General features: G+C 39.1%; 2 long non-coding RNA genes across 3 annotated transcripts; both read left to right on the forward strand.

The window, feature by feature from the left end:
* Window positions 1-221: 221 nt before the first annotated feature.
* Window positions 222-11844, forward strand: LOC125291994. Of its 2 annotated transcripts, none has more exons than XR_007193116.1 (7): window positions 222-247; window positions 339-386; window positions 573-971; window positions 1071-1166; window positions 2554-2646; window positions 11331-11488; window positions 11755-11844. It is a non-coding gene; the product is annotated as an uncharacterized LOC125291994 (long non-coding RNA). The 2 variants fall into 2 exon arrangements; XR_007193117.1 differs by having other exon boundaries at window positions 231-247; window positions 699-971.
* A 7202-nt stretch (window positions 11845-19046) lies between these two features.
* LOC125291999 lies at window positions 19047-20089 on the forward strand. The gene is made up of 3 exons (XR_007193123.1): window positions 19047-19210; window positions 19320-19415; window positions 20013-20089. It is a non-coding gene; the product is annotated as an uncharacterized LOC125291999 (long non-coding RNA).
* Window positions 20090-22838: the final 2749 nt, after the last annotated feature.

Raw genomic sequence — 22838 nt, forward strand, 5'->3', positions numbered from 1 at the left:
AGAATTCTATTTAAGTTTTACAAAGTGTCCCAACCTTTTTAGAATTTGGGTTGTAGTTTAAACAGGGTATGTAATTTATTGATATCTTGATGAAGTGAAGTTAAATATAATGAAATTAATGTATACAATTGTATTTGCACATTGTGCTAAATCTGTTATAGTTTTAATTAATGTTTAATATTGGTAACAATTTGGAATATTTTTTCTGTTGTTGCCGTTGCAGAGAAGAAAGGAACAAAATCACAGAGTGAGTCTTCTTCCTGTATATTATATATGCAGTGACAATTTCCATTCATTTTATTAAAGTTTTACAAAATAAATTCCCCTGCCAACTTCAGACAAAAACATGAACAACTTAAACAAGAATATGCAGCGTTCCACGCCAGGTAAGTTGTATACCTTTTATTCCTATTTTATGCTTTTATCATTTTTTCCTAAGTACTTACATGGGATTGGTATGTGAATGAGATATTCCAGACTGAATTAAAACCGTTCTCACTCACTAACGCTGTAAATGTTAATAGTGACTTACTTTAAATAGCACAGTCTGACTCTATATTCTATACAAACAGGATGGCATCTTCCATCTCTACTGACATACAACAACATTCTGAATAATCTGAAAACCTGAATGACCCATGCAGACAATCTGAGCTTGTCTTAAAATATGAAGATTTGAGACTCAAGTTTCTGCCCAGGATCATAACCAAACCACCGTTTCAGTCCGATGATGCCAGAGAACGCACAGCCTCATCGGAGAACGCACAGCCTCCTCATCGGAGAACGCACAGCCTCATCGGAGAACGCACAGCCTCATCGGAGAACGCACCGCCTCATCGGAGAACGCACAGCCTCATCGGAGAACGCACAGCCTCAGCCTCATCGGAGAACGCACAGCCTCATCGGAGAACGCACAGCCTCATCGGAGAACGCACAGCCTCATCGGAGAACGCACAGCCTCATCGGTTAAGGTACTTAACTTACTGTATCTTACTTTTCCTGACAATCTGACAATACAGTTTTGCTCAGTTTAACTGAATTATAATAAATAAACAATTTTCTATGTTTAGAACACATACGGAAAAGCACAGGAGGACATGACAGCACAAACAGATGACCTAGAATATATTTTCCTTGATGATGAGGGGAAAAGCAACACACATATGGTATCGGAAAACTTCCGGCTTCTGAACTGGTTGCAGTTCCACATGAGGGCGCTCGTCCACGAGTGCAGAATGCATAGAGGTCTTTGGAGCTGTACCCCTCAAAATCCACTTTTCTCGGGATATAATTTTTTTTCAAGTAATTTGAGTATTGCATTCGAAAGGGGAGGCAAAGAAAATACACTTGGTTGAGTATCAAATGTGTCAATGACGTCATTCATTAGCACAATGCTAGCGTGTTATCTAGCAACAACGACAAATCAAAAGAAATCAAAAGGACATAAGTACTCGTTCATTCAACTTTTGACCTACAACCCATGTTAAAGTTACACAAACTACAATCAAATCTGAGATTTGTCAACGACAATCAGGTGAAAGAGACAAATTTAGCCGTCTAGCTCCATTGACTCCCATTCATTTTGCACTCATGGCGAACGCCCCCAGTGGAACTCTGGTGGAACTGCAGCCAAAATTCGGTACAATGGGACTTAATACGGAGTGGCCAGGCTCTCCGTAGACGGGCTCTGGTGATACCGAGTGTGAACTTTTGTCTCATAGCTCATCTCGGCTTGTCCCCTGCACTCCGAAATCTGGCGCTAGTTAGCAGATGCTACCAACAGGTTTTCAATGGGGGTCCCTTATCATACCTTTTCATTCATACTCGTCGCTTGACTAAATTCAAGAGCGAACAGTAAACTTCCTGAAGGTATTGTCTGTATAAATCGTCCTGTAGATAAACTACCAGTGCTTTTTCAAAGTTCTCAATGTCTCGTTTTAAATGTCAGGACCCTCGGAAGTCTACCAATGAAGTGTGGAGCTACTTTGAGCCTCGTAAATGGTGTAAAACAGTTATTTATGTGCATGGCTAGCCCTATGCCCGAAGCACCCCCATTGAAAAACTAGCGCCAGATTTCGGAGTGCAGGGGACAAGCCGAGATAAGCTATGACACAAAAGTGACACACTCTGTATCATTTTTCAACACACTTTAGGTCAATATCACACCGAACCTCTCCTTTAAGTTCATATTCTATTTATTTTATTTATCACATATATATATTTATACAACTTCCAGTGAAGCTGGTATACTCCATAGACTGTGCAAAGTAGATAAGACAAAACATAGTAATAGTACTAATACATATTACCAATTACTATGTATTCATTCAGCTGATGCTTTTATCTAAAGCAACTTAAATATGTCAATTATTTACAATTTGTTCAAGGCCACAACCGGCAGCCGGGAATCAAACCCACAACATATCTGGCTACTGCTCAGCACCTTGGCCATTATGCTACCACCGCCCCATATACTACTTATATTTGCAATAAACTCAATAACAAGTGCTGATTCACTCTCATTATAACATTTGTTTCTATGCTTACAATCAGATGACATACAGGGACATAAAAGTGAAAATGATCAATCTTCAGGCTTTGGCTTTGCTGCGCAGAGACAGGTCTGACTACATGGGCAAAATTAAGGTAGGTCATTATTCCATAAAAATGTGCATAAAACAGTGTTTCATTATTATTCATTTATTTAGCTGTTAAATATAACTGAGAGAGTAAAAGAGCCTTTTGACCAGGGACATCACTAGGATTGAAACACAAGGGTGCTTAGCCTAGAGCATAGAGCGCACCAAAACCTTTTCATCACACCTTAAAAGGGCTTCAATGAATTGGTATTAAAAGGACACCAGGCAACGTCATCTTCGTAAGTCGGTGTATGGTTAAATGACTCATTACAGGGCGAATAGTAAGACTCTCTCGCCCGCCCCTATTGCCTGTAGGAAGAATATCCCGCTTGCAAGTTCAGTGTATCGTACCCGGCGACCTTCAGTCTCACAAAGTCTCAGACATCGCGAGAAGCAGGATCAGTGTACACCCTGCATCCACAGCACAGAGGCAGGCTAACAAAATGCTAGCGATTGTTGCAAACGTATGTATAATGGCAGAGCCGGCGAAGAAGCAGCGAAAACCCTTGACGGAAGATGCAAAGAAAAGGAAAAGAGCTTCAGACCGAGTGAGGGTTCGCACACGTATCGACACGTACAGACGCTAGGAGGAGTTTCGTAGAGAAAAAGCATCGTGGTTTGCCTGATGTCCCTTTAACAGCAACACCATGTCATTAAAGCAACACCATAGAGTTTATTTTTCTACCTTAAAATAATGTTTCCAAAAATGTTTCAGTGGTTTATCAACTCGTAACAGGGTGAACGGCTATAACCATACTATGCAAGTTTGCAGATTGGGTAGCGGATCTGTAGTCAGGGATGGGCACAAATACATCAAAATGTATTTCCAAATAAATCGGGATGGGGGGGCATGAGCACTGAGCAAACAATATGATCATGGGGGGAAATAGTGCAAGAACATAGCAGTCATAGTCCATGTTTAATAGACAAGCACACAGCGTTTAATAGAATAGGTGCATAGACTACAATACAAATAGGCTATAACAGACTCACCACTAGCTGGCCTAGATACAGCTGAGTGCAAAATCTCATCATCACTGTGTCTTTCCATTCATTTTGAAATGTTCTTGTAAGATCCTGCTCAAAAGCAAATTGCACATAGGGCCTTCTGATAATATTGCAACATTGAACGTAGGCTACATGTATGTGATCACTTGAATTGTTCTCGTTCTCGATCACTTGAAGTGCAGTCGTAATTCTAACACGTAATTTACGAAGTGGCTAGGCAGAGGCACCAAATGTGATGGAAAGTTTAAGAGCGAACAGGAGGACACTCGGCATGGCTTTTTTGTATTTTCTGCTGCTCTGACAGTCCACTTTTATTGACTGGTTATACTGTTTTTGAGTTTGGAGATGTATGAATGTATGAGGCTATGAGTGCCGATTCTACAACTGTTGCACTTCCCAGCCAGTTGGTGTAATAGATTGCCCACTATGAATCAGTGACAACTCAAAGACAAACAATCCAAATGGATGACTTGATCCAAGTGTTGCAATATAAGCTTGTGAACTCAAGTCCTTGTGCCTGTGTGTGTGTAATCTTAGCTAGTCCTGTCCAGTGGCGATTCTAGACATTTTTACCAAGGGTGGCACTAGTGAGGCACTGATTAATTCAAGGGTGGCATGAGGCAAAACATCCAGATAAACAGGCTCAAGATGTGAAATTAGCACAATTACATTAGGGAAACCAGGCACCAAACACCGTACTCATAAATTGAAGGACAAAAAACACAAATACCTTACTCTCACATAAAATGTCTTTGCATTTGAATAAAATGCAAATACAAATAACCAAACATATTAAAGTAATTTATCTGTCACTGGGCTATGCTGTGCTAAAACAAATTCCATCATGGGGATATTAAAATATATTCCATTCTATTCTATTCTATTCTATTCTATTAAATGAAACAAATATACTCATCCAAGACATTTTCCCCACAATAACTTACACTATCTATGGCCATCTATTTTTGTAGCTGTTAAAATAATTTGACCTGCTTTTTTGTCTATTTGTTTATTTCTTTATTATTTAATATTCTATTGATATTATTGTTATTATTACTATTTTGATTAATATTGAGGATCATATTGGCCTATGAGGGTCCAGGGGTGCTGTTAAACATACCATTTTAATGCAGTTTGGGAGGGACAGAAATGCCTTAACAGAGCAAGCAGGGCTCGCCTTCTGTCTAACTCAGCTAGGTGACTTAAACATTGGCTACCTGCATATCACTTCACTACTCGACAGTACCCTGCATCAGGGCCAGCCCTAGGTAGCAATGCAGCCAACAGAGTGTAGTTCTGTAGCTGCCTGGCTACTCTAACTGTTGGCAGGGATGGGGAAAAAATACATCAATGGATTTTAAAAGAAAATATCAAAAACCCTAATTTTAAATGTATCAAAATAAACTATAAAATACATAGCCACACCATGTATCAAAATACACTGTATTTTTCTATTTTGAAAGTATCAAAAATAAAGGAGCATGATATCACTTTGTAAACCTTCCATATCTATCTAATCTATTCCTTAATCAGTACACTGACTCTGTTGATTAAGTGGACAGTGTTTGAGTTTTTCAGTTTTTCTCTGCCTACAAGACATGCCATAACCTGCAAACAGTCAACAGATCAACTATGCTGACCTGCCTGTTACATCGGTAACGCTTTAGAATAACATGTGCTTATTAGGTATTAACAGTGCATAATAAGCAGTTAACAATTCATTACTAACAGTTAGTTAACTGTTGTTATCCTTTTAATAACATTAACTAACTGTTAACATGCAGCTTGTAATGTGTTAATAAGCAGCCTTTTAAGTTACTTACAAGCATATTTGTTAACAGTTGTAAGTGTTAACAAGCAGCTTGTTAATGCTTGTTAATGGTGTATAAGACAAAGAGGTTGATAACTAATAAACTTTATAAGACCTTTCTTTACCTATTTGTAGTACATTTTGCAGCCCCCCAATCTAAAGCGAGGACCATGTAGCCTATAGTTCCACAAGCCCAACCTTCTATCTCTCTATATACTGTATCTCTCTATCTAGCTTGGTTTAGCTGTGAGAAATGCACCTTCAAAATTGTTGCAGTGAGCAGGACCCGAACCCCGGTCTCCCGCGTCAGGGGGTACATCGCTACTTGTTGAGCTACACTATTGTTCCTAATTGGCTGATGAAAATGTTCATTTTGATTCTATATTCCGATGTTCTATATCATACTAGCAATGCTTTTTACAAATATGTTTCTGATGGAAAAGTGGTGTTTAATTTCCTTAATCTTTGTTCAATGAACGCATAAAACAGTTTGTCAGCAGTCTAAAGATATGCCAGCTTTGTATATAGTTTGGTTACCTAGCAACCGAGGCTTAAAGACAATAAGTGGGTGCGTTCAAAGCTCTGGTTCAAAGTTGCAAACATAGGCTTAACGTTAGGATCGATTTAAAACATGTTTCAGTTTGCCTTGAACAGAGGCGAACATTCGTGGTCTGTTTCTGCATTAATTAAACACCACTTTTCCATCAGAAACATATTTGTAAAAAGCATAGCTAGTGTGATATAGCACTTCGGAATATAGAATCAACATAAACAATTTCATCAGCTGTATAAGAAAAGTAGTGTAGCTCAATAAGTAGCGATGCACTCTCTGATGCAGGAGACCGGGGTTCGATTTCTGCTCACAGCAACAATTTTGAAGGTGTATTTCTCACAGCTAAACCAAGCTAGTTGGAGAGATACAGTATATAGAGAGATAGAAGGTTGGGCTTTAGGCTACATGGTCCTCGCTTTAGATTGGGGGGCTGCAAAATTTACTACAAATAGGTAAGAAAGGTCTTATAAGCGTATTAGTTATCCACCTCTTTGTCTTATACACCATTAACAAGCATTAACAAGCTGCTTGTTAACACTTACAACTGTTAACAAATATGCTTGTAAGTAACTTAAAAGGCTGCTTATTAACACTTACAAGCTGCATGTTAACAGTTAGTTAATGTTATTAAAGGATAACAACAGTTAACTAACTGTTAGTAATGAATTGTTAACTGCTTATTATGCACTTTTAATACCTAATAAGCACATGTTATTCTAAAGCGTTACCGTTACATCTCATCGCCTAATTACTGTACTAAGTAAATACTCAAAAAGTCACAACTGAACTTGTCAAGCAGTACAAAGTGGAGACAAGTCTCTGACATTGTGGATGCATGCCCAGATTGAACAATGTTGCAGAGCAACCACATAGTTAGTTCCATGTGTTCCGATTGGATGATTAAAGTTCTCAAGAAACTGATCATTAAAGTTCTCAAGAAACTTGAGGCTGGTATGAGGGAGTGTATTGTGTGCACTGTTTCCATACATTGACTTTTTTGTGGCGGCCCACCACAATATCAACACTGACCACCACACAATGATTTCCCATGTTGTCCTGTTTAAATTGGATGGAATTTGTTCATTGTAGAGCTATATGCACCTTTGCACAGCCTCTCCTTGTCTCTCAACAAACCTACATGCAAGTTTAAAGAAAACAACAATCCTGCAATTGTTGGTATAAAAGTCGACTGGCTAAATTGTGCTTAAATCTGCATCAAAACCACACTACGCTCATTTGTTAAAAACTGTTGTATTCAAGTTAATTCTGCAAACCTACCGCCACAAATAGAATTCAATTCTATGGGAAACACTGGTGTGTGTGAGTAAGTCTGGGCAAATTATTAATTAAATAAAATGTTCAACATTTTGCTTTAGGCAATACATGGCGCAACTTGTTGCAGGGCAACCACATGGTTCCATGTGTTCGAATTGGATGACTTAAGTTCTCAAGAAACTTGAGGGTGGTGGAGTGTATTGTGTGTGTGAGCAACCTACATGTTACTTATCTGCCTGAATTTCAAATATGAAAATATGATGCCATTTTTCCAACTAAATAAAATACAAATGACAACATACTATCTTGTATTTTAAATACATGGCTCTGTAGATCAGCAATCTACTTGCCGAGGAGGCTCATAATTTGAGAAACGCTGCAGATCATAGAGAGAGAAAGCTCTGGGAACAGAACACATGCATGCTTTTGTTGTCACGCACTACTATGGAAAATTTACTTTATGAAGACCGGCTCGGCCAAAAGAAAAAAGTATGCCAGATGGCCAGTCTAGCCCTGTGTATAAGTAAGTAAGTATATATACTCTTTTCATCCCGTGAGGGAAATTTTGGTCTGCATTTATCCCAATCCGTGAATTAGTGAAACACATACAGCACACAGTGTGCACACAGTGAGGTGAAGCACACACTAATCCCGGTGCAGTGACCTGCCTGCATCAACAGCGGCGCTCGGGGAGCAGTGAGGGGTTAGGTGCCTTGCTCAAGGGCACTTCAGCTGTTCCTACTGGTCGGGTTCGAACCGGCAACCCTCCGGTTACTGGTCCGAAGTGCTAACCAGTAGGCCACGGCTGCCCACAGCTGCGTTCAGGAATTATTCAAGCAAAAGTGGAACGTGCGCAATGTTTCATTTATCCCTCCTGATCGGGACGAATAAAACAGGCATTGGGGACGAAAGAAACATACAGTTTAGCCTGAGCTATGAAAACTTCCCATAATTTCAATATTTTACAACAAATGCTTGACTGGTTGAATGGTCATACAGGTCATCAGAACATCGCTACCTGTAGCCTTGGTGCAACGAGTGTTTATGAGTAAGCTTGATGAACCATACATGAAAAGTTGTCTTAACATTAGGCTACATTAGGACATTATTGTCATTAAACACTAAATATAGGCCTAACCTACAGTTAACATTGTCAGCGACTAAAGGGTGTGATTAGATAAATAGGCACTGGCAGATGCAATAGGTAAATAGATATCTTTGCGTGTTAGCACAAACAATAGCCTGTAGGCCAATAAAGCGTGTTTGCCACTTACATTTCTGGCGTCTGACACTTCAAACCATGAAGGTGTTAACATGTGTTGGGGCTGTCGTGGCCATGGAGGTGTTAACATTAAGCACAACTAACTCCTCAAACAGTGTTGCATTCAGACAATGCCTATGGGGCCTGTTAATCAGTCCAGTAAAGGAAAATAAACGCTCTACTGAGGGGGGCTTGATCATGCGAGGGTGCCAAAGACAGACAAAGACAGAGATTTTGTGCTTTATAGATAGTTCGATAGATGTCATCACAGTTTTTCACAGAAAGTATTTTACAGTATTTTGAAAATACAAAACTACACAACACTGAAGTATTTTGATACAACCTACGAAGGCATTTTCATCATCTCAATAAAAATTCAAATGAAAAAATAGTATTTTGTATTTGAAATACGTATTATAAATACACGTATTAGAAATACTGCCCATCCTTGTCTGTAGTTCGATGGAATGAGACATAAAAAACTACAAATTTGACTCGTTTCTGAAGTCGCAATACATCACACTTTCATAAAATCATGCAACACACTTCACCTTGTCGGTGGATATTGTTATTTCCAAAGCCGCTGCTGGATAAACAAATACCATGCGTGCGACAGAAAAGTGCTTTGGTGTTGCTTTAATTTCCACTCTAGCAATATTGCTGATTATATTGCTAATTATAACAACAGTCTGCGGGGGACTAGTATTGTAAGCCTAGCTTGTCAGTGGTGTCCCCAGAAATGTTAACAGGGGTGGCCAGTTCAGGCAATTTCAAATCTTGGGGTGGCACACCTAAACAAAAAACTGACATGAACTGTTGTGAAGTTACATTAGGTAGGTAAGTACCCACTGTAAAAAATCACAAATATTAGTCCTTTGAGGCCTAGGCTATTTTCACTAATTGTACTATTAAGCTCTTTGGCCATTTTTAGGGCCATCTGTTATGCTAGGCTAGCCTAGAAATCTAGACGCACCCTAGCGGCAGCAAATTACATTTACTGCCAGGGCTAGTCTAGCAACTCTCCGTTTGGCTTGTAAGCTAGAAAAATTAAACTTCTATCAGGCCAATCAAATCGTGTATAGAGTCGTTAGGCGGGCTTAACATAATGATTGATGGCAGAGTTGCATCGGTTTGGCTTGAATTCCCTGCTACTTGAAAACAAATAAGATAATGTTGCTGTTGGCGAACAGTGTGACGCGAGTTAAGCTTTAATTAAGTTGGCAAAAGTTTGCCAGCTCCGCTGGCGCACCCACTCTCCAAAACGTTTACTGTTAACATCTTACTTTGCACACTTCAGGCTGTTGCAGCTAGCTCAGGGGAGAGATTTTGGACCCGTTTACACAAAGGGAAGACGCAGATATTTCCCTCCAGTTTGGCCTCTCATTTACAAGAAATCCCTGTTTTTATCACAGAAAATGATTATTGAGACATGGAGAACTTTGAAAAAGCACTGGTAGATTATTTAATAAGACGATTTATCCAGACAGTACCTTAAGGAATTTTACCGTTCAACGCCATCTTGAATTTAGTCACGATAAATCGAGCGACGAGTACGAACGAACAGGTATGATAAGGGGTCAGATTCCAAAAATAATTCCGTGGAAATGCATGGATTCCAGTTGCTGCTACTGTTGTGGGGGGACTGGGACTGTTGTGGTAGGTGAAATTTCACGGGGAAACCATGATGATTGGTCAAATTTGCAAAAAAGTTGAGGTGTTTGGACAAAATTGCGAGGTCGCCCAGAATTCACGAGGATTTGCTGAATTTGCGTTAATTGTTGTGATCGCAACATCGCAAATTCCTGGAGGGACTGGCTAGTATCTTTAGAAAGTTACCAGCCACATTGGGTGGTGATCAAAAAAGTTAATTTAGAACCCTGTTCGTATTGAACCCGAAACGGTACAGGCGTCAAGGTTCGGTACATGAATTCACACGGAGAATACACGGTATAAAAATAAATAAAATTAGTGTGCAAACTAATTAATGCAATGCGGAACTATACTGTTCGATGCACTAGTTCATTAGGGACAGCTAATGTAATTTCTAGAAACCCAGGCCAAAGTGTAGATTTCTGAAAACGCCGGTTATGTGTTGTCGTGTCAACTGAGAGAAACGGGGTTTTAGGTTCTTAAACGTCACATTACGCGCCAGAAAATGCTTAACGTCATGTGAGCGCCTTATGTTTACAGTTTGTTTGGCTACTGATCATCGATGCTATTAAGGTGGTACTCATTTTTACGTATGTGCAAACGCTTTTTGTCTGTTTGCATTTGCAAATACAGTGCAAACGAGAAATAGGAAGTGATCGGGATTCTGATTGGCTGGGGATTGAGCTTCTCCTTACACTGCCACCGACAGGTTTGGCATGCTCTTGACGGCATTTATACACAGGAAAATGTCTCTGTGCACACCTGTCAGTTTTCAATGTTATTTTTGAAAACGGAGAGGGAGAAATGTCCGTTTATGAAAATAGCCGGCCATGTATAAACGTAGCCTTTATCACTAGGTAGTAGGCCCTACAGCCTGAGACATCCACGATAAAAACATTGCCTTCTGCATTTTTGATTTGCTTTTCCCTCCATTGTACCGAACCGTGATTCTGAACCGAGGTATGAACTGTGACTTCTGCGTACCGTTCCACCCCTAGTGTGTGTGTGTTTGTGTGTGTGTGTGTGTGTGAGAGAGAGAGAGTGCGTGAGCGGTGCATGTGTTTTTTTACATCACATCAACTATCCATTATTGCACATGGCATTGTGATAAGTTCCCTCTCCTGTTGCAACCAGTTTTTAATCAGTGAGGAGCCAGAGATCTTGACCCCATTCATTGCCCAGTGCTATAAGATCAGCTGTTTGATGTGTCTGCACAACCCCCCACTGGTACCCAGCTGGGACACAAGAGGCACTGCAGCCGATCCAGATATGAAAATATTCCCATTGGAGCGGTAAGGATTTAACATGGTTGCGATGAATCTTACATGGGCTCCCAAATGTTAATAGTGACACTGAGTCATCTAGACAGTGAGTTACCAAGATTAAATATCCCATATACTTGCAAAACAAATGCCATTACTCAATTTTCATGAGTTACAAACATTACATTCTAACAGTTGAACTGTGACTTAGTTAATGTACAGTACACTATCTTATGACACAGATAGGTGTGATACTAATGTGATATTAATCATGTACTGTATGTCTATCTCTCTAGATGGACAATGAGATGGACAGTAGTTGAAGAGGACAATGCATGAATATCAGTGGAAAACTGGCCATTGCTGCAGACAAAAAAAAAATCAAGCATGGAAAAAAAAAAACATTGATTAAAGTCATCCCACTTACTGTTACCTCTTACCTCTACCTGTAATGCACTATCAGATTTGAAATATTTAGGATTTAAGTAATTAGCTACCTAGAATTTTGGGTAGCACTTTAGAATAACCATAGCTAAAAAATGGTAAATAGCCTATTCAAATTCAGTAAGTTTTTCAATGTTAAAAGTTATTTAACAGCAGATATTTGTGTACGCTAGTTATTTAACAGAATAGCAACACATTTTTAACTGACTGAATAACATGATAATTAACAAATATACTGATTATTACTAATAATTTGTTTGTGCAATAAAAATGTGACATTTTATAATATACCATCCCTATAAATGGTAAATTGTGGATCATTAATGTTTGGTTAAAATTATTGGTTAATCATTTATTTGAACACCATCTATAAGCATTATTTTGATGACAGTGAAGAGATGTTTTAATAGGCAGACTGGCTGCAGCAGCACCACATCAGAGACATTTCTGGTATGAATGCTTACATGAAACGTGACACGACAGTAGCGAAACAGACACGCAATGCACACGCCACGGTGGCGGTCTAAACCATGACACGTGCATTTTGTCTGTGTTCCGTGATCGCTCCATCATTGGAGCATTTTCAGCCAAAATAGACAGTGAAGAGTATGAACGCTCACATAAAAACGAATAGACAGTGAAGAGACGTTTCTGGTATGAACGCTCACATAAAAACGAATAGACAGTGAAGAGACGTTTCTGGTATGAATGCTCACATAAAAACGAATAGACAGTGAAGAGACGTTTCTGGTATGAACGCTCACATAAAAACGTTAGCAACTTACATGGTAAGAACTATGCAAGTACAACACAACTGTTTCCTAAAACGATAGTTTGTACTATGGTGATACTACTGACATAGTTTGATGCATCATTAAGCTACACAAGTGTTTCCCAAAACTAGTTCCAACAAACGTTCACATACACTGCTGTAGTTTAAATTACACCTCTCGACCTGTGGTAGAAGTATAGTTCAGGGGATATTCATGTCAAAGACATCGCCGATGCCATCTATGTGCAAGTTAATTATTATAGTGGATGGAATCCACTATCTTCAAATCTCCTGGCTTCTTATTATTATGACCGCCACACAGTGAAGCGGCGGTCATATAGGTTTAGTCAGATTTTTTTTTTTTTTTTTTTTCCCGCATGTCCAAATTTCCATCAAGGATTCCCGGGACACTGTAAGACCGGGGTACACGAAACTTGGTGGGCATGTAACCCCACATGGATAGCATGGAACCATCGTTTTTCGTTTTGATCTGTAGCCCCCCCGCTGGACTGGACCCCCCGAAAGGAGGGTAGGGCAGACACAGTTTTCTGTGAATATCTCGAGAACCGTAGGGTTTAGGAGGACCACCTTTTTTTTGTATGTTGATCTCAAGGGGCTATGTCAACCCATTCCATAACCACTCATTTCATGTATAGCACCACCTAGTTAAACACAAAAAAGTAAAAATGAGGTGTTGTAATCGCAGGTATCTATGACCTAACATAGTCAAAACTGCACGAAATTGGAAGTGTAGGATCATTATGACACCCTCTGAATGCATGCCAAGTTTCGTGGAATTCCGCTCATGAGGGGCCACACAATAAATTAATTTATGTTACTATACACCAACTGGCCTGTAGGTGGCCGGAGACAGTTTTCTGTGAATATGTCAAGAACCGTAGGGCCTAGGAGGTCCACCTTTTTTTTGTATGTTGGTCTTAAGGGGCCATGTCAACCCATCCCATTACCACTTATTTCATGTATAGCGCCACCTAGTTAAAAATTAAAAAGCAAAAAATTAGGTGTTTTCAACACAATATCTCTGGCTGACATGGTCAAAACTGCACGAAATTGAAAGTGTATGATCATTATGACACCCTCCGAATCCATGCCAAGTTTTGTGAACTTTCATTCATGGGGGGCCTTACAATAAAATAATTTATGTGTACATTTAGTGACCGTACACCAACAAGGATTCCCGGGACACTGAAAGACCGGGGTACACAAAACTTGGTGGGCATTTAACCCCACATGGATAGCATGGAACCGTCGTTTTTCGTTTTGATCTGTAGCCCCCCCGCTGGACTAGACCCCCCGAAAGGAGGGTAGGGCAGACACAGTTCTCTGTGAATATCTTGAGAACTGTAGGGACTAGGATGACCATTTTTTTCCGTATGTTTGCCTCCAGGGGTCATGTTAACCCATTTCATGTGCACACATGTGCACAAACAGATACACACACACACACACACATACATTCACAGTAATCATACTTATGACATACTCACACAGTGGACATATGTACGCTTGCATGCACAGGCACATACGCAGGCACACACACAAGCACCCACACACACACAGACACCCACACACATAACATAAACATGTACATGCACACATGCACACAATTCAAGAATTTCTCAGAATTATGAACAGGCAAGATGGAGGTGGGGTTGTATAAAATTAATTTTACATGTGAAATCTATGAACTGTTGTCTAGCAGATACCAGTGAGAATTGAGTGTGGATAATGCAATTTAGTGAGACAGTTGGAATCATATAGGCCTTTCAGCGTGAACGTCACTTCTGTCCTCCCTCCCATGCAACCGAAACTGTCATGAATGTGCATCTTGTCGGAGTGCGGCATCTGAGTCTGATACGTTGTGTGGGCATGTAGAGAATTGACTGCTGATTGCCGCCACTTTGTTTGTAAAAAATGAAGCAAGGGTATCCGCAGTAATGCTGGATGGAGGAGGAGGCAGCTGAGGGTTGAGTAGCGATTTGAAGGTTGAGAAAAGTTTTCGAGTGTCTGTAGCGCTGTTGATTGTAGAAAGCAGTCTTAGCAGCAGTGATGCTGGCTGAGAAGGAGGTTAGGAGTGTCTGGTAGTTTTTGAGGTCATCAGTTAGTTTGGATTTGTGCCATTTCCTCTCCGCGGACTTAGACTTAGATAACCTTTCAGGAGTAATGCTTTGGAAAGAGCATATCAGTGATATTTACAATGATTTATGCTAATGATTGTGTTTTGTTTGTTTAAGGTACACTGAGCTGGAAGAAAAATATCAACAAAAGTAAGTTAACCCTTCTTAGCCCTAGGCTATTTTCAGTGTAATTCTACTACCTTAACTTTTAAGCTCATATACTCAAATAATCATTGTAATGGCCATCTATACATGTTATATCTTGTCTGGGCTATCCATATCTGAAATATGAAGTGGTAATGCTTATGTCTAATGTCAGCCTTTATATCAAGAAAAAAGTATTTGTGTCTTTAAATGTGTTTTTAAATATAAACACTTTTTATTAGTTGGATTGAAACTCTTGAATGGTTTGTGATATCCTAATAATATACAGTGTTAGTGAAGATGTTTGATCTAATTCTCAATGATGATGGCCACATTACAATTACATAAATCCAATGAAATTTATATATTACTATTTTAATGATAAGACATTAAGCCAGAATAATTGACTTAACCCGGTAGCTGAAACTTTGACATCCATATGAAATGCCTAATGACAACAAACACAATATTTCCATTAAACACCTTCAAACATAAACCCTTTTTATTAGTTGAATCTCATTTTAAACTCTGAAAATATACTGAAGGTTGATAGCAGCGTGTTTTTAATGCAGTAGTGAGTCCAAACATGCTGACAAAATTTCACAACATTACTCTTTCATGAAAGACTGGCAGAAGAGCAAAACAAGGTGCAAGAGCACATAGCCAATCTGTAAGTAAAGAAACATAGCAAAAGAACATGTACTTAAATTAATTTTGACATGCTTAGTTGTCATTTGTAGTTAAAACACAGTATATTTCCTAATGATAATTAGCAAAGCTGTGTATGCACCCATTGTGCACGCACCCATTGTGTGCACCCATTGTGTGATAATTAGCACCCATTGTGTACGCACCCATTGTGTACGCACCCATTGTGTGATAATTAGCACCCAATTTGTATGCACCCATTACATTTGCTTCCCTATTATTCTTCCTTCATGGCAGCCCATAGAACCGTCTGGTAAAAAGTTGTGAAATTTGGCACACTGATTGGGGACAGCCCCATGAATAATTCCACCAAGTTTCATGTCGGTACCTTGAGTGTTCTAGCGCCACCAACAGGCCAAAGTTGGACGTGCGTTCACACACTTAACTTTTGACCCATTGGCCTGATTTTCAAAAATGAGGTATTATTGGAATCCTTGAACCAATCCGAGTTCAATGCACTTTATGTCGTCAATTTACGCCATGATGGATTTTCCACCATACTGGATTTGATCAAAAGTGAAACTAAATTCACACATTTCATCTGATCTTCACCAAAATTGGCACAGACCATCTTCAGACCATGCCTCATCAGGGGTGCGTTTCCCAAAAGCATCGTTGCTATCTATGTTAGCAACTAACATGGTTGAGACTATGTAAGTACTGTTTCCCAAAACGATAGTTTGAACTATGGTGGTGGAACTTACATAGTCTGATGCATCGTTACACTATGTTCGTGTTTCCCAAAACCATAGTAGCAATGAACGTTCACAACCACTATCGTAAAGTTGTGTAGTTACAACTACACCTCTCGACCTGTGGTAGAATGATAGTAAAAACATAGTTCCGGGGATCTTCATGTCAAAGACGTCACTGACGGCAGTTATTTGTTTGCAAATTAATAATTATAAATAGATTTAGGTTTCTAATTGATATTTACACTTCTAAACACCATATATCCATACTTTAAAATGCCTATAGGTAAAAAATACATAAGTTAAAAGTCAATTTGCAGCCACGTGCACGTTAGTCAAAGTCACACACCTGCACATAATAATAAGGTGCACACTTTTTGACCAGTCAGTTAAGAATATGTAGCCTTTGACCCCGTTTACACGAGCATGTGTATTTTTATAAACGAAGACATTTCCCTACGTTTGAGCCTTTCATTTAGTCGCAAACGGAGAATTCGCCCCGTAAAACGGTTATCCAAAAAAACTCCGGCCAAAGTGTTTTTTTTGGAAAACTCTGTTTATGCGTTTGGTTCTAAACTGTGGTAAACGGAGTTTTGGGCAGCCAACGTCACAGTATGCGACAGAAGTACACCAAATGTGCGACCAATGTTTACATTTACATGTTCTCACATGCTACTTTTTAGGGTTCTGATTGGTTAATGTGAGCTTGAGGCTATCGTTAGACTGCCACTGTGGTTTGGCGTGCTCATGACAGCATGTATGTACATGGGTTCGTGTAAACACATTTAAAAAAAAAAAAACGGTCTCGTGTACATGCAGCTTTATTTGCAAACGTAGATGGCCAGATATTCGTTTAGGAAAATACCCTGCTTCGTGTAAACGTAGTCTTTGATTTCCATGGGGTGGGGGGATTTCTTGTTAGTTTACGCAAACCAGGCCAAAAGGGCTGATTCTGATAATATGATCTGCACAAAAGATAAACTTAGGTAAACAATGATGTGAATATTGTTGTCAAAACCTCAACCTAGCTTGTACAGGTGACTATTAATTGCTGCGCACCGGCGGTTGTCATAACGCACTGCGTCAGAGTTGAATGTGAATAGGGGGTAAATAGCAATAGAGGGCAACACAATGTTCCTCATTTGCATGACATTAAGATCAACCCTCCCCCTGTCATGTCACTGATCTGTCAGCCTGCAGTGCAGAGTGTGTTGTAGTGGTCTGAACCATGGTTAACCATTGCAGTTATTATGTGTGTTATTTGATGGATGATGAATTAGAAGATACTTTGTTGAATGATTTTATTACCATAAAACAGGATGTATACAAGATTTAAAATTGCAGCGCTCTCTAGACCCACAGTACATTAAACCTCTTATAAACATGACAATATAAACATAATCACACACACATAATCACAGACAATGACAAGGCACCAGGTACCTGCCATCAGTCAATACAAGACATTCACGCATTATTCAAATTAATTGCCCATCGAAACTAGTCGTCATATGATGCTAATGACCCATCGAAACTATCTGTAATGGGTTACAGAACCAGCTAGTAGCAATGGATAAAGTAATCTAAAGCAAACATGAGATCACGTTTGCAAACCATGTTATTTTGAATGGACACAAAACGCAAAGTAGATAACTTACCCCATAAGAAACAGAAAGGTGTTCCTGCAGACATCAGTGCCTCCAATGCAATAAGTCGTCCGGGCACACTTTCTTTTTTTCGGGAGCTTTTTGGTTGATGTTGTCATCTCTGAAGTACGTCTGTTTGCTTCGAGATGCCCAATTATTCCCATGTCCTGCCACTCTCTTTCGGCAGCCAGAGAATCCAAGCGTATGTTGTACATAACCTCTGGAGAAAGTTTGTGACTACACAAACGTGTACCAAGGAGAGAGTTTTCCTTTCTTCTTCCATAACATTTGCAGTCAAAGTTACGGATTTTTTCCATTTCGCGGTCTTTATCCCCGTCAAATGTAACTGTGGAGATAGCATCTGATATCTTACGATCTAGCTCCTCTGCTGCCAGACCGAGAGATAAACAAACATGCCATGGCAACTCCTGCTTGTCTGCTTGGCCCCCTCATTGCTGCTTGCAGCTATATTTTGAGTTGATTTAATTCTCAAACTAACACTGACACAATTAAGTTGATGTCAGTCATTGGAAAATTGTTTGAATATAATGGATTACAGTAATAATACAATGCATCCAATTATATTTTAATTTGTATTAAGAATGATCATAGATTTAGTTAATGTTTAATGTTTGTAATCATGTTTGAAAAATGCTTCCTTAAATTGTTGCCAGGCAAGAAGACAGCAGAATAACAGAGTGAGTTTTCCCTCAGCTGATATATGCATTGAATATTGTTTAAACATTCACATATTAATTTCATTTAACACAAAAAATCCATTGCCAACTGCAGACAAAAAATTGAAAAACAACAGCAAGACTACAAGGAGTTGCGGGCTAGGTAGGTTTAGATGCTCTTGTCATTTATGTCATATGTCATTGTCATTTATATACTGGGTTTTGCATATAAATCTTTCAGACTGAATTAATAGTTTCACCTTCTCATTCTGGAAATGATTCTTATTGTTATTGTAAAGTTTGTAGCCTACTTGTATAGCACAGTATAATGATAGACTTCATTCTTACAGGATGGCATCATCAATCGCTGATGAAATACAACAAAATGTAAAACTGTTGAATGACCCATGCAGACAATCTGAGCTTGTCTCGAAATATGAAGAGTTGCGACTCAGGTGCCTGCCCAAGATCATATCCTCACAACAGTTTCAATCTGATGAGGCCAGAAAACGCATAGCCTCATTAGTTCAGGTACATTTACTGTATGTTACTATATAGACTATATCTGACGAAGGAAAACAAACAAACTTTTATTTATTGAAGTTTAAGTTAGTTCAACTTTTTTGTTTTTAATGTTTAGAACACATTTGAAAAAGCATCGAAGGACATGGAGGCTAAAACAGATGGATTATATGGTATTTTTCCTGATGATGGAGCGGAAGACAACAAGGATACGGTACATGTTCAGCCTTTCATACTTTTATGTTTTTTAAAGCGAGTTTTTAGTATGGTGCTTTCTCGAATTACAAATAAAGAGTAGCCGCACACTGTTAATCTCTTTTTGACTATTTATTGCCTAAAAGTGCCTAAAACAAAGGAAATGTGCCTTACTGAGATGTGACCCACAGAAACCCTCAACCCAGGTGTTGAGCCAGGCTGGCACTGTTGGTGCACTGACTCTATGTCAGGCCTGAAGAAGGCACAGGGGGTTGTGACATTATTTATAACCCTGATGAAGGCTGTTGACAAAACAGTTGTCACAAATAAAAGAGTTAAACACAGTGCAGCTTCTCTTTCTTTATTGTTGCTATCTTTCAGTACTACTGTTTGGGTTCCTTCACCACACTTGAATTGCAAAAAAAAAAAACACACACACATACACACACACACACATCTCTTCAGCACCTAAAATGATTCTTCTTAACAAAACGTTCACAGCCTCTTAGAAACAAGACACTATTTTCTTTCATCATTTAAGATTTGCAAACATTGATTTGACAATAGATTGTTATGAAATGTATAAAAAGGCATTAATTTAGATTTCAACCTCCAGATGATATCCAATTACATAAAAGAAGCAATTCGTAATCTTCTGATGGCTTTGCTGTGCAAAGGAAAGGAAATAATTACGGTAGGTCCATAAAAATGTAAAAGTTAGCAGGCAAATGTTATTTACTATGCCTGTATTCAATATAACTCCAAGTGTGTGCATGTGTGTATGTGTGCAAGAGAGAGAGTGGTGTGTGTGTGTGTGTGTATGTCTGTGTGTATGTATGTGTGTGTGTGTGTGTGTGTGTGTGTGTGTGTGTTGTGTGTGTGCATTACTACTTGTCTGTGTTTGTCCACTTAATCAGTTTTTATTTTCTTTTTGTCTGCCAACTCTCAAAAAACATGTCTCTGCCTCGAACACCTTCTTTTAAACTGACAAAAATAACTTTAACTTGGAAAATGTTGGGAGGCAGTGGTGGCGGAGGCAGAACATATTTTCACTCTATGCTATGCTACTGTATGTCAACACCAAATGGTAGCCTTTGGCAATCTGATGAATTATCTCCCAATGGATAAATCTCCCTGCTGGCAAAAGAAGGCTGCTCAGTGTTCTGTCACTGGTAAGCTCAGGCACAGCATCTTCAAGCTTATCATTGTGAGAGGCACAGGTAGAGATTTGAATTTGCATAAACAGAGAATCCACATTCAGAGGAACATTATGGAAACACTGTAATCTGTAAGCCTAAATCTAGGGCTACTGAATACCCACGTTTTTAAGCATGTTGGTCTAAATTTGTTTTGACATTTTCTTTAATTTAAACTACAATCATTTTGTGACCCCACTCATATTTTTGCCGACCCCCTTAGAACCACTGCACAAAGTCATCCATGTTTGGACTGAACATTAGCACATCTGATCAATTCCCTCTCCTGTTGTAACCTACAGATTTTAATTAGAGAGGAGCCAGCGATGTTGACCCCATTCATTGCCCAGTGGTATAAGATCAGCTGTTTGATGTGTCTTCACAACCCCCCACTGGTACCCAGCTGGGACACAAGAATCACTGCAGCTGATCCAGATATGAAAATATTCCCACCTGTCGGAGTGGTAATACATGTGAACACATAAAGATATACATTCTTATCACACTTGTGTATGGTAATGTTTTAATCATGTGTGTCTATCTTTCTAGATGTCCAGTGAGAAGACAAAAGACAACAATGTGTGAACATCAGTGGAAAACTGTCCAGTGGTCTATTTGAATCTTATTCTTTGGGGATGATACAGTTTACCACAGATCCAATACAATGAAATCGCTATATAATTTGCCATGTAATTGGCATTCATCCATACTCTTGGTTGCTGTCTTTCCTTAAAAATTGTGCAAATTGTGTCTAATTCAACAACAAAAAAATCAAATAAAGCTGTAAAAGAAAATCATTGATTGCAGTCATCCATTCAACTGACTGATGTTGATATTGAAACTACTCCCTGTAAAATGCCATCAAGTTTAAGCCTGTTTTGAAGTTATTTGTTGAGCTTTACTACTATGGTAATGGGCGTAGGTTTAGGGTGGGACGCTAAGGACTAGTCCTAATCAATATTTTAAGATGACAAAATTGTCCCCATCAATATTGTAGCGAACTTATTTGTGCTGCTGATCATTCCGACAGCCAGCAGAACAGCAGGCTACAAGAACGTCGTCATATAATTTGCTGAAAAACAGAGGGGGAGGGGAAAGGGTTATCTGACATGCACGCTACAGTAGGCCTACACGCACGGAGTGTCAGGCTACTGTACTTGTTTGCACCGGCAGTCAAGCGAGCGGGTCAACGACAACGGTAAGTTAGGGCTGTCTGCCAATACCCATCCCATAAAAGGCCAGAGTATTGTGATATTCCCTTTGCCCTTCAGCATGTACATGTTTGCCCCTTTTGTGGTTTGTAGAGCAGCTATGCCACCCAAAAATACGAAGCTTTTTCATTGCAGTATAGGCAAAATAATTAGCCATACAAACTGGCAACTGGTGACCAGGCTTTCAAATGCGGATTTTACTGTGTAAAATAGCATTAGCTGTTAGGATATTCCCCAGGATATTGTCACAGCGAACCTAGCTTCTGTAATCTTTCAACCAAAGTTAGGAGTCATGTTGAATAAGGGTGTGCCGCACGGACAGTCACACAGGCTACAAGTCACCGTCACTGACTGTTAGGCTAATTGGGCTACCAATCTTGCAGTAGCAATAAACAATGGATCCGAGACATTTTCCTGTTCGTATATTCTGTTTATGTAGGCTAATGTATTTGTGAATGTAGCCTGCACAATGCAAAGAAATAAAAGATAAACTGGTGCATTTCCATACTCATAGAAATGAACAATGCGAGACACTTATCTCTTCTATGATCTTATCCCAGAAAGGGGGATTTGACTTGTTAGTTTTTTGAACATTTATTTTATCTAATGACATAGCAAACATGATGAATTTAATCCACATATCCTTGCACTTGCGAAACTATTTTTCAGCATTCACGTCCCTCTTAAAGTTACAGGCACTCAATTAGATTTACACACCAAATGTGATGATATAGACAAGTGTAGCCTAATAATTTAAATATCAATATGATGTAATCGAATTACTAAATATGTTTAGCTATTAGTAATCATGCAGATCATAAAATACTATACATAATTATCAATATAAATGTATAGTTTATATGAATTCCAAAATATGAAAAAGAAACCTATGACAACCATCACTTTCAATGTGTGTGTGTGTGGAGGGTCAATCAAATTCTATGATTGCCACTGATGTGAATTATCTCACAAATCACAAAAACCAAATCAAATAAAAAAAAAATCGCAATAGTATCGAAATTGAGATTCTTCACT

The sequence above is a fragment of the Alosa alosa genome, chromosome 3 (genome assembly GCF_017589495.1).
Source record: "Alosa alosa isolate M-15738 ecotype Scorff River chromosome 3, AALO_Geno_1.1, whole genome shotgun sequence".
NCBI lineage: Eukaryota > Metazoa > Chordata > Actinopteri > Clupeiformes > Clupeidae > Alosa > Alosa alosa.